The sequence below is a fragment of the Nesoenas mayeri genome (assembly GCF_963082525.1).
Source record: "Nesoenas mayeri genome assembly, chromosome: Z".
Lineage (NCBI taxonomy): Eukaryota > Metazoa > Chordata > Aves > Columbiformes > Columbidae > Nesoenas > Nesoenas mayeri.
Genome location: NC_137542.1, coordinates 67,241,601 through 67,253,160, shown reverse-complemented (window position 1 = coordinate 67,253,160; position 11,560 = coordinate 67,241,601). Strand labels below are relative to the sequence as shown.

Here is an 11,560-nt window from a genome sequence, read left to right as displayed (position 1 = left end):
AGGGACAGGAAACAATGGGAACTCAGAAACAACTGAACCCCTCAGTGATCAGTTTAACAGGAATTCTCCCCCTGTGGGCAAAAACAAGGAGCTGACTTTAAGAAATAAGACAAAATAGAAGCTGGCTCTTGAACAGAGTAGGTGGTTGTTTCAGGTATGGCATATTATAGATGGGAAACAGGGAAAAAGATGGGGTGAAACCAGAAAACTAAGGGTGCTGAGATTTCAAATAGGTCAAAATAAACAGATATAGAAAAGGCAGAAGTATGTTACACTTCCCTGTTCTGTTTTGTTAACAAAGCAAGTTAATATATCATCCCATATAATAAAAATGGGATGGCCCTGGAGAATATATACTTCTTGATCTGTGATAATTTCATGTGAAATACTAGCAAGTTTAATTTCCTGATAACCAATGAAAACTGGTAGCAGTTAAGATGGTATCCTTGGACAAGATCTGCCGAAAACACAGAATTAGGGTTCAGATACCGCACACCGGAATTTCTTCAAGTCATCATCACACTTAGTAACATACAACATTTGATTTTAAAAGTATTGCATTGTATGATATCAACAAGGCACATGTGATATTGCCATGTGCAAGACACTGGTTCTGGACACACAAGAAAGAGAAGCTGGGAAGTATCTCTCTGGGCATGAATAGCAGTGAACACAAACACAGTCATGGGGCCACACTGAGCGTTTCTGGAAAAACTGCTTGTTCTTCAGGAGCCTTCACACTCTAAAGCAGGAACAGCTCCTGCAGTCACACTGCCAGTGGGAACCAGCACCATATCCATAAGGTTTCTATCAGCTCTTGTCACTCACCGCTGCAGCCTTCAGCCATCCCCGTGAGGCTTCACTCACTTTTACAGACCCATTGCTCTCCTCAGGCTCAAAGGTCACATTGCCCAGAGACAACACACCAGCCAAGATTGCCTGCATGTCCACTTGCTCCTAAAACACACAAGAAGGGTGACTGGAAACCTATTAGCATGTAACATGTATAACAGGAGGTCCCAGAAGTTGGAGAGGTGAGGGAAAGGCACAGGCAGCCTCTGGAAAAAGGCTCCACACAAAGTCTGACAGACTCAGGTGGTTTGGAAGCAACACGAAAAACCCAGAGAGGAGACAAATAGGACTGAGCCTGAAAAGAACAGTCAGAAAGAAACCCTATGCCTGCAGGAAGCACAGATGGAAACTGATGACCCCAGAACTGACCTGTTCTTGGAAGCCCACCATGTCAAGGGCATTGCACACCTCTTGGTATTTGTGCTTCCAGCGCTGAGCTACATCCTGTGTACCAAACCGTCCACTTATGTACCTGAGAAAGTGTATATCCCATACAAAACTGTCACACAATCAGCACAGCAAGTCAGTCCTACCCCAAAGGAACAAAGCAGATCAGCAGCAGTGGAGACACAAGAAATACACTCTTCCAAGGTAATGCATCAAAGAAGAGACTCCAGACCGCCCAGCTTCCAGGATGACCCATAAGATCTCTTCACATAGCTCCATTCAGATCCCACTCCAGCTTCCATTAATTTGTTGACCTATGCCAGGCTTCACAGGTAGGGCCACATGGGCTTCATTATGTTGCTTTCCCCTTTCCCTACCCATCATGAAGACTGAACTAGGGTCTGCATTTGAAATACCTGTAGAGTGAAGGATCCAATAGCCCATACATGTCCTTCTCCTCTGAAGAGAGTCCAGCAAACATGTAGTAGAAGATGTGGAAATTCCTCTCCCCTGCATCCTGTTGCACTACCCGTGACTTCTCTAACAGGTACTCGCTCAGCTTTGCACCTCTCACTGCACACAAGAAAGTGACAGGGTAAACTTTGGGGACATGAAGCTGTCCTCCATTTCTTATTTGGTGATAGAAGCATGGAATTGTCTAACTTTTTACGTGCAACACCCTCTAGGCTGTCCAGCAATCTAGAGGTGGGCTTCTCCATGCTTCCCATCATCCTAGATAAGGTGTCTGCTCACCACTTTTAGCAGCAACCAAGGCTTCTGGCACCACAGCGTATTCAGGATGCTTCCCCTGCACTGTCACCCCCATATCCTTCGTGTACCTCCACAATGTCCAAACCCAGGTCTTATCCTACAGCGCAAGATTTTACTTAATTGCACACATTCGCACAGGGAGTCAGGTATTAAAGTTTAACCCTCCACAAATTCTGGCTACTCAGTCCACTCCCTGCAGTGCCTAACCACCCCCCAAACTAGTAATTTCAAATACTGCTCTTGACTTTACCTGTGTTATTCTGGAAACGCAGCTGTATGTATTTTCCAAAGCGGCTGCTGTTGTCATTCATCACAGTCTGGGCATTGCCAAAAGCTTCAAGCAATGGATTTACCTAAAGCAAATAAACAAATAGAACAAGCACTCCTTAAATTAAGTGATTCAACCTAACTTACCTGGAAAAGTTTAGCGTTTAGTATTTAGCATTCAGTTGGAACAGGAACCACTCCATGAATGCTCAAGAGCACCTATTTTTATCAGACCCTGGATAAAGGAACTGAGAGAGGCAAATATAACAAAGACAAGGCAGCATGAGATTACTGAAAATAAGCACAATCAAACGGATTTGATCTCAGTAAAATCATTTCACTTATTTGTTAAAATATAAGGTTGGTATAACAGATTTCCACAAAGCATCTGACATGACCACTAGATAATTTGATAGCTATACTACAACAATAAGCAAGGTAAATATGGCCCTCAGTAGCTACTGAAATTTGTAGACAGCATAAGGCTCAGGACAGTGAATTATAAAGAAACTAAGAGAAAAATCAGATCAGCTTGGCAAACTGGATACAAATAAGGTCAGATGACAGTTTTTCCATATTTGATCAAAGAATGCCAGCTGACTGGAAGAAGGATGATTTAGGGTGCATGCTGGGCAATCTGCTGAACACAGCTTTACAGCATGACACTGTAACCCCAAAAGGAATAACTCAGCCCTTGAATGTATCTACAGGAACCAAATAAGATGACTATTACTTCTCCTGTCACCTCTAGGTTTTCCAAAGGCAGCTCACCTGAAGTGAACTTTTCACAGAATGTCCTGAGTTGGAAGGGTCTCACAAGGATCATCAAGTCCAGCTCCTGTCCCTGCACAGGACAAGCCTCAAAATCACACCATGTGTCTGAGAACGTTGCCCAGTCTCTTCTTGAACACTGTCAGGCTTGGGGCTGTGACACCTCCCTGGGGAGCCTGTTCCAGTGTCCAGCACCCTCTGGGTGAAGAACCTTTTCCTAATATCCAACCTGAACCTCCCCTGGCACATCTTCCTGCCATTCCCTTGGGCTCTGTTGTTGGTCACCAGAGAGAAAAGATCAGCCCCTGTCCCTCCTCCTTTAAACTTCTGTTTCCAGTGGAGGAACTGCAGGCTGGGTACAAGCATTGCCAGTCAAGACTTTCAGGGTCCATTAGGCCAGGCACTACACTGAGCAAACACAGCTATCCTGCTTCCCGAACCTGCTCAAGTCAGTCTGGCGGTGTGACCCATGACAGCTCTAAGCGCAGCCAGCAGGCTTATCAACACCATGTTCCCACCATGGAGCATGGGCACTCAGCACAGATCCACCGTGAACGACACCACACTGAAATAATATGCTATTCCAGAGCCCAAAGCATCCCACAGTGTTTACATGGTAAGGTTTTGGTAGCTGGGGGTGCTACAGGGGTGGTTTCTATGAGAAGATGCTAGCAGGTCCTCCCATGTCTGACACAGAACCAGCTCCAGCTGGCTCCAAGGCAGAGCTGCCACCTAACCAAAGCTGAGCCCATGAGCGGCAGTGGTAGTGCCTCTGGGAGAACGTATTTAAGAAGTGGAAAAAACTGCTGTGCAACCGTAGCCAGAAGAGAGGAGAATATGTGAGAGAAACAACCCTGCAGACACCAAGGTCAGTGGAGAAAGAGGACAAGGTGCTCCAGGTGCCGGAGCAGAGACTCCCCAGCAGCCCGTGGTGCAGACCACGGTGAGGCCGGCTGTCTGTCTGCAGCTCATGGAGGTCCATGGTGGCGCAGATCTCAACCAGCAGCCTGGGGAGGACCCCACACTGGAGCACAGCAATGCTCAAAGGAGCCGTGACCCTGTGGTCCCATGCAGAGAGGAGCCCAGGCTAGAGCAGGTTTGCTGGCACGACTTGTGACCCCGTGGAGGACCCAGGCTGGAGCACTCTGTTCCTGAAGAACTACAGCCCGTGGGAAAGAGCAACACTGAAGAAGTTCAGGGAGGACTGTCTGCCGTGGGAGGAACTCCACACCAGAGCAAGGGAAGAGGGTGAGGAGGAAGGAACAGCAGAGAGAACGTGTAAAAAGTGACCACAACCACCATTCCCCATCCACCTCAGCTGCTCGGGGGGAGGAGGTAGAGAAACCAGCAGTGAAGTTGAACACAGAAGATGGGGAAAGTGGAGGGAAGATATTTTAAGATTTGTTCTTATTTCTCATTATCCTACTCTGTTGGATACCGGCAATAAATTAAATTAATTTTCCCCAAGTTAAGTCTGTTTTGCCCATAACAGTAAAAGCTGGGTGATGACCCTGTCCTTATCTCAATCCACAGGCCTTCTGTCATATTTTTCTCCCCCTGTTCAGTTGACAAGGGGAAGTGGTAGAGCAGCTTGGTGGATGCCTGGTGTCCAGCTTAAGTTAACCCACCACACACAGAAAGATCTCTCTGGTTCTATGGGAAACCTGAAAACACACAGTTTAAAATGAAGTAGCCCAAGAACTCATTCTGCTTGATCTGTTATACAAAGTGTTAAGATATGATTTGCTCAAAAAATCCCACAGCTCCTTGGGGAGCAATTCAAGTAGAAATAGTTCAAAGCAAAGAGACAAGTATGTCTCAAAATCAGCTAGCAAAGGTATATGAAAATAGCAAAGACGAAGTTAGTCAGTTAGCAGGTATGTGCCTGATGGTAAGAATAAGTAGGCAAGGAAAGATGACTGAAGGCTGCGTGGATTCTCCATCCCTGTGTATCACTAAATTAAGACCCCTTTTTCTAATAAAAGCCCTTGTTTTGCCTCAGACAGGAAATTATTCAGAAAAATGTCCTTAATCCCTTGTCAAAGAGAACATGATAAATGATCTCAATAGTTTTCTGTCATTTAAGATACCACTACATTCCCAGCAAACAGAATTACTGACCTACCAACCTTCTAATTTGTGGTCAGCTGTTTCACCCTCCTTACCCACTATATTCTTATGTAATCTCATATTTTGCTCTCTGAGTTCCAGTGGTGATTCATCAGCAGGCTTTCTGAGCCCACTGCAAGCTGCAATGCAGCAGTGTTGCTTCTGTATCTACAAGCACCATCCTGCAAAGACCTACCTGAAGGATCTGTTGCTCCAGCTGTGAGTTGCCTTTGCACAGGTTCATTATGTGCTGCAACAATAGCTTCGTACTCTCTGTTTTCCCTGCGCCGCTCTCTCCACTGCCAAGAAAAAGTGAAGGAAATTCCAGCAGCCATAAAGTATATTTGTTCTGCCCCCTATGTCCTCGTGCCCTATTGCTTGGGAGTGCTCTCTTCCCCAAGAGTTTCACAACTTTTTCAGCTGCACTATGTGTGTGAGTACAAACTTGTACACAGTTTCACACAGTGGGTCCCATGAGGCTCTAGTCCCTTCCCAAGGGGAATATTTCCCCATCTTCAAGGGAGTACAGATATACCCCATGCCATAACTTCTGGATGGGGTGAACAGGACAGGCCATTTGCTCTGTTTATTAGGAAGAAAATATGTCTAACTTCCGGAACATAACCTCCTTCAAAAGTGATCTGACACACTGATTACACCAGATATTGTAGAGTCAACAGCTTCCTTGTTCTTCAAAGAGACCTTCCCCATCCACCTTATATCCACAACAGAGTACTGATCTTGAGATACTGGGGCAGTCACACATTTACATGCCTCAGCCAGCTGAGAACACGAACACAGTGCCACAGAGCTGCCCGCAAACCCGCAGCGGTGCACGTCACTCTGCCGTCACACGTGCCCGCACCTCCGCCTTCAAGTCAAACAAGTAGCACTTGGAAAGCACAGTTTCCCCTGCCCTGGGAGGAGGAACGTACAGTAAGTGAGACAACGTGTCCTTGACTGACAACATCGTACCAGCAGAGAACTTCAGAGCATGCACAGAAACACAAAAATGCAGGAAATGCCAAAGTTGTACTTGAGGGCAGGTCTCTGTTTCCACATCCGACCTTTGAGCATCTGGTGTGGCTTTACTGCTTCGTAGCTCCAGGTGCCTCCACGCTTGAATCAAGTATCTGTCACAGGTGGCTAAAGATCTCAAATACTACAACAGGTACCTGATCTGAAGTACAGATGAGGCCATCACCATCTGAATAGGCACAAACAAAATAAGATCATTTTTCCAGTTGAGAACATGCCGCTCAGACAGCACCCCTGCTCAGTATATAGGATTTTTTTTTCTTTCAGTGATTTTCTTCTTCCGCAAAAGCACTATTAGTCAACACTCCCACGGTTCAAGCTTGTCCTTGTACCCTCCAACAACAGCTTCACCAGAACTGCAAACACCATACAGCTGCAGATGTGTAATTGCCCCAGGCTGCGAAGAAAAGCAAAGTCATCACCAGGAGACCTAAGTGCTGTACCACAGCATACGCAGGCTGTGACTGATGTCCCCTGGGACAGGGAAGGCAAGAGGAGACAGCGGAATTCACAGTAAAAGACAACTTGATTGCAGTATCACCTGAAGACAGATGCTGTGTTCAGTGTCAGCCTCTGAAACATGCCATCTAGATATCCCAGATTAACTTGGGGAGACAAAAGAGACCACAAAGAATAATAAAGCCTGGTGCAACCCCATGCTGTTCTGATGAACTGTGGTCTAACAGGAGTGACTTTCTCCTCCCCTTTCACCCCAACTTTGCTCTTGCCAGGTAATCTTATTAATGAGTGTTTCACCACTCACAGAGAGCAAAGTCATGAACTTCCTGTGACAGCAACACACAGACCAGTTAACAGAGTTGCAAGATGCACAAAAGTAGTTCAGACTCTCATCTCTGAGACCACAGACTGCTGGTGGAAAACACTCAGACTGCTGACTTCTTGGTAAACACCCACAGGTTACTCTTTCTTCTCTTCCATTTCCCAAGACAAATACTATGGCTGTTCTCCATCCGTAAGAGCCCTACCAGCACCTCTTCCACCTGCTAACTCCATGGCTACCATTTCATGGGAGCACTTCAGATAACACACAGGAACTGATGGCTTGCAGGCTAGAGAAATGAGTAGGGCTGGACCCTCAAGGTCAGCTCGCTATCCCACCACAGCACCCAGCAATGAATCAGGAAGTTATTTGCACACTGTGTTGGCTGAAAATACTGACAAAATGATCAGGCGGCCAATATAAAGAAAGAAATATTAAATCAAACAAGCTGGAAATTATCGTTTCAACTGAAATTATATTTAAAGTGTTCTCTATGATACCAAGTACAGGCAGTTAGTATTTTGAGGCTTTCTCCCTGATGCTGTTTGAAACCCTCTGCTAGTTGATGCTGCTTGAGGTTTTCTCTACTAGTTGATGCTATTTGCTACCCTGCACAGCTCCAGCAGAACAACAGTGACATCCTGGAGTGAAATGCTCGTGACACTGGTATGCTCTTCAATTACAAGAGGCTATTTTTTCCCTTTCTAGTGCAAAGAACTGCCCATGACAACAAGATTTTCCTTGATCAGATTCCTAGAGGTCTTAGGGCAAAAAAAAAGCATTTGTTTTTCTTTCTGCTGCTCCTTGGTTACATACGGGAAGCTCCACTTTGGAAAAACAGGTTCTTTTAATTATAGAATTGTAGAATAGTTTGGGTTGGAAGGTACCTTCAAAGGTCATCTAGCCCAATCCCCGTGCAATGAGCGGGGACATCTACACCCAGATCACGTTGCTCTGAGCCCCGTCCAGCCTGGCCCTGGATGTCTCCAGGGATGGGGCATCGACGACCTCTCTGGGCAACCTGTGCCAGTGTGTCACCATCCTCGGTGTAAAACATTTCTTCCTCATGTCCAGCCTGAATCTCCCCTTTTAGTTTAAAACCATTACTCCTTATCCAACTGTAACTGGCCCCACTAACAAGGTTGTCCCCTTTATTACAGCAGCTGCAGTGGGAGTTGTTTCTCCTAAGAAGAGCACTCTATGGCTTTCCCCAGGGCTGGATAAATCTTCCCAGTGACACATCCCTTCAGCAGCAAACCAGACACATTTAGGTGCGTTACCAGCATCGGCAGCTGAGCTGCATCCCAAAACCCAGCTTTGTTTATCACATGCCTTTGTTTGCGATGTGCCCGCTGTCCTGTCTGGAAAATGGACAGGTCGGGCAGAGCGATGCGTTACAAGCACAGCTGGGTTCTGACTCACTGGAGAACACCTTCGATGGAAACTTTAGCGGGCAGAGCCCGTTGGCTGCAACCCGGACCCCGCACCTCTGCCCGGCTCCGGGGAGCCCCCAGCCCGCCCCGGGCACCCCCCCAGCCCTCACCTGATGACGATGCACTGGTTCTGGGGCCCGCCGCCCCGGCGGCCCAGCATGGCGTGGTAGGCCCGGCTGGCCACGGCGAAGATGTGGGGCGGCAGCATGCCCGTCGGGTGGTGCCGGTACCGCTCGGCGACCTGCGGGGGAAGTGATGGCGGAGAGGTGGGGAAGGGGCCGAGGGCGGCGGGGCCCGGCCGAGGGGTCCGCGGAGACTCACCTCTCTCCCGTACAGCGGCAGCGGCTGGAAGGGGTTCATGGCGATGAGGATGTCCCCGATGTCGGTCTGGCAGAGAGGGGAGAGCCCGTCAGCCCAGCTCCCACCGCCGCCCCCCGCCCCGACCCCCGGCACTCACGTAGACCAGCTGCCGCAGGAACCGCTCCCGCAGCCCGCCCAGCAGCGCCGTCTCGTCCAGCTCCGCCAGCGCCGCCAGATCCCCGGCCGCGCCGGTCGGCGGGCGAGGCTCCCCCAGCGACACCATGCCGGACCGCTCCCCGGCGCCCGCGCCAGTGCCAGTGCCCGCCTGCCTGCCCGCCCCCGGCCCGGCCCCACTCCCGCTCCGCCCCAGGACCGCCCGCCAGGGCGGGGCCGCCATTTGAACGCGGGGCGGCGGCAGGGACGGCAGGTAACGGGCGGCGTGGCCCCACGGGGGCTGCTGTTGGGTCTCGCTGTCTGTCTGGTGGGTGGTGTGAGGGGGACACTTTAGCCCCTAGCTCGGGAGCCCCGTCCCGGAGTCCCGGGGAAAGCGGGTGGGGTGGCTGCACTCCTGGAGGTCCTGCCCGAGGTCTGGTGGCCCCGGGGGGCGCCCCGAGCAGCGGCGAGCCGCCCCCAGGTGTGAAGCCGCCCGGCTGCGGGCTGACCAGCTCACTGCGGGCAGGAGAAGGGGAGCGGGTCAGAGCCGCCCCGAGCGCTCCGGGGCTGAGCCGGCCCGCGACCTCCTCCGCCGCGGCCGCTGGAGTCGTGCGGCCCTTGGAGCTGGCCCGGGGGGCGATTAATGCTGCTGAGACACCCGGAGTGGCGGTGCTGGGGTAATAAAGGAAGGGTTTTGGAGGATTTGCAAAATGGGAAATTTAGAAACGTTTCAGGGAATATTGCTAATGGGCATGATAAGGCCGTTGGCTGTACAGAAAGTGTTTTGTGATGTCTGTTCCGAGACAACCAAGCCAGAGCACTCCCATCATCTTTAGGTGAAGTATTTTCTATTCCACTCATGGGCTGCAGACAACTCTTGCCTACCGAACTGAGACAGTGAAATATTTTGGAATAATTTGAGTATCTCCGTATCTGTTTTAGTATCTCTGGGGCTAAGGACCTTAAACTACTGTAAGAAGCACAAGTGACTTGGAGCACAAGTCTGACGAGCAATTGATGGAACTGTGGTTGTTTAGCCTGGAGTAAAGGAGGCTGAAGGGGGACATTATTGATGTCCACAACTACCTGAAAGAAGGTTGTAGTGAGATGGGGATCGGTCTCTTCTCCCAAGTAGCAAGTGATAGGGTGAGAGGGAATGGCCTCAAGTTGCACCTGATCAGGTTTAGGTTGGATATCAGGAAAAAATTATTCACAGAAAGGGCTGTCAGGCATTGGAACAGGCTGCCCAGGGAAGTGGTGGAGTCACCATCCCTGAAGGGGTTTAAACGATGCATAGATGAGGTTCTCAGGGACATAGGTTAGTTGTTAGTGTTAGGTTATGGTTGGACTCGATGATCTTGAGGGTCTTTTCCAACTAAAATGATTCTATGGAGCATTTGCACACCTTTATGTGCACAGGAGAGGGTCAAACCTGGTGTAATTTTTTTTTTTTTTTTTAGTATTTGTTAGAAGGAATTGAACTGCAAAATGACAGTCCTAACTGGAGCCTACACTGGCTAAAGATTCCATGTGAATTTAGCACTTTAGTCTTTTATTAGTGAGTATTTTGCAACTGCATACTAATGCTAAGCTCTTGCCTGGTGTTATTCCCTGCAGTGCTGCCTCTCCATCCAGAGGTGTTTCAGGTCTGCCCTGTCTGACCAAGATGTGGCCTTGGCTAGGTGTGTTATGTCCTGAGCAAATATGAGATAAACCTCTGCAGAAGCTCCTGCTGCTATAAAATACTACACATGTTCCTCCACTATCTGTACTCTTGCTAACTCATTGAATAAGTCTTGGTACTCATTGGATGAGAAACTTTTTTTTAGACACTGATTTGGATATTTGAAATGTCTCTGGAAGGCTATATTTGACAAATTCACTTCTCCGTGGTAACACATCTTTCTATATTAGTATAGCTTGTCTGTGTGGGAGCCAGTATTCATGTGGAACTAGCTGAATTTCTAGACAAACTATGGCAAATGTGGTCAAAATGCAGAGCAATATTTAACCGGTGTTCTGCTGACATGTGCCTCTTTCTATGAGAGAGGGTGACGAAAGAGGGAGCATTTTCCTCTGTGCCAAAACAATGGTGCTCTTACAGAAGAGAAGAGCATCAGCGAAGCTCGTTAATAAGTGGACAGTGTGATGCACAGCAGTTGCTCAGTCTCTCATCTCTGAAACCACAAACTACTGTTAGAAAGTGATAGTGCAAACCGTTTACTTCTTGTGAACCCCCATGGAAAAACAAGCAGGAGTGCTCTCTTTCTCTCTATTCCCCCCCGCTTCCTCCTTGAGACAAATCTTATGGCTGTTTTCTACATCTACCCACAGTACCTCTTCCACCCACTAACTTCCCTGTGTTTATTGAGAATTTTGCATGAAGAATGAGGCAAAGCACAGGAAGCAGTGGTTTGTGAGTGGGATTGATATTTGCTTACAGATGCATCACGATGTACAGCTGTTGCTTTCACGATCTGGTCTTTCCAACACTGTTTCTCTGGTCTCCTGTACTGACGGGTAGGAATGCAGAAGGAAACTGCTCATAATGGATCCTGGCAAGTCACTTTCTTTCTTTCATGGTAAAGTGTAGAGTCTGTATGTCAGAATCCTACCCTGTGGCATCTTTTGTTATGTGCCCATCTCTCTTGGCTCTTCATGACCAGTCACCTTTCTGTGTATCAGCTCTTAGGCTGCC

General features: G+C 48.5%; 1 long non-coding RNA gene across 1 annotated transcript; it reads right to left on the bottom strand.

Moving 5' to 3' along the window:
* Positions 1 to 849: 849 nt before the first annotated feature.
* Positions 850 to 1,749, bottom strand: LOC308051948. The gene is made up of 3 exons (XR_013923536.1): positions 1,656 to 1,749; positions 1,222 to 1,324; positions 850 to 957 (listed from the first exon to the last, which is right to left on the bottom strand). It is a non-coding gene; the product is annotated as an uncharacterized lncRNA (long non-coding RNA).
* Positions 1,750 to 11,560: the final 9,811 nt, after the last annotated feature.